The sequence below is a fragment of the Phalaenopsis equestris genome, unplaced genomic scaffold (assembly GCF_001263595.1).
Source record: "Phalaenopsis equestris unplaced genomic scaffold, ASM126359v1 Scaffold000002, whole genome shotgun sequence".
NCBI classification, from domain to species: domain Eukaryota; kingdom Viridiplantae; phylum Streptophyta; class Magnoliopsida; order Asparagales; family Orchidaceae; genus Phalaenopsis; species Phalaenopsis equestris.
In genome coordinates, this window is record NW_018164444.1 from 22,221,430 (window position 1) to 22,222,809 (window position 1,380).

Sequence of the window (1,380 nt, forward strand, 5' to 3'; positions counted from 1 at the left end):
TGTAGCTCCAGTGACGGACAAAATTTTTTGTCACATTAAACGTCGACCATCCGATGATCCGATTAAGAGAGTAGATGTTTCAGATTTGACTTACGTTAAGAAAGGCAGAGGTAGACATAGGAAGACTTGGCCTTATTGTATAAAAAATTATCTTAATTTATTAGAACTAAATGAAAGTATGACACTAAATAGGACACAAATGGAGAAAAAGGATTCATGTAGTCGACCCCATGTAGTGGGATTAAGGCTTTATTATTGTTGTTGTTGTTGTTGTTGTATGTAGGTATTCTTTTGTGGATATTCATTTCATTATATCTCGATCTGATCCTGTTTGACCGTACACTCTTGACCTATCGCACGTGGTTTACTTCACATAAGCTCTCCATTATTCTTTTTAAATTTTTCTGCCTAGTTTTCATCTTACTGCCCTCTTTTTTGCTCCCTCCTCTTCTCTGAATCGTTCCAATGATTCAAGTAAGAAAGCTCTTTGGGAAAGGGAATCTTAAGACGATGATTAGACAGGACAACTTCAAAATTAAAAAGAACAAAAAACAAGCCATTGGTCCAATCTTATCCCTTTGGCAGCTAGAAGGTTTATTGCAAACTTTGACATCACTATCATAGTCAATCAAATTTGCCAATAAATGCATGAGTCCCATCAAACACTATCAACTCTTTAAAGAAAAAATTTACACCAGTCGATCACCTCGACTTACAAGAGGAATCTTTCACTCTTCGTTGTTCTCTCTCTTCTCCTCTCTCTATTTTTCTCTCTTCACCGAGATACACCGAAGAAAACTCTACACCGAGATACACCGAAGAAGACAAACTTACAAGCGAAATAAACCAAATTTCTCTTCTGCCACAAGCCACCAAGAAGAAACCTAGGGAGAACAATCTTCCTTCTTCTTCCTTCTTCTCAATCCCGAGGAAACCTAAAGAAGAAAATCGTGACTTCTTGTGTCATCCAATTATGAAGGAGAGCTGCCCTTTTATAACGAAGAGAAAGGAGCGAATGGATGCTTCTCTTCGCGAAATAGAGGAGGCAGGAACGATTTCTGGCGAAGGGATGCTTCTCTTCGCAAAAAAGAAAGGAGGGAGTGGTTATTTGTGAAGAGATGTGACCCTTCGCGATCGAAAGCGTCGTTTTGAGAAAACAAAAGGAGAGGCGAGAGCAGGAGTTCGCGGGTTGGGTGGACCGGACTCCACGCCAGCGCTAACACAGAGAATTCAACCCGTTTATTATTCGGGTCGGGTTCGGGTTGAATCTAAAAACCAAAACATGACCTGAATAAGTAAGAAATTTCGGGTCGGGTTCGAGTTAGTGGGCCAAGCTCAAGTTCGGGGCTTAGTTTTTGACCCATTTATTATTTGAATCGA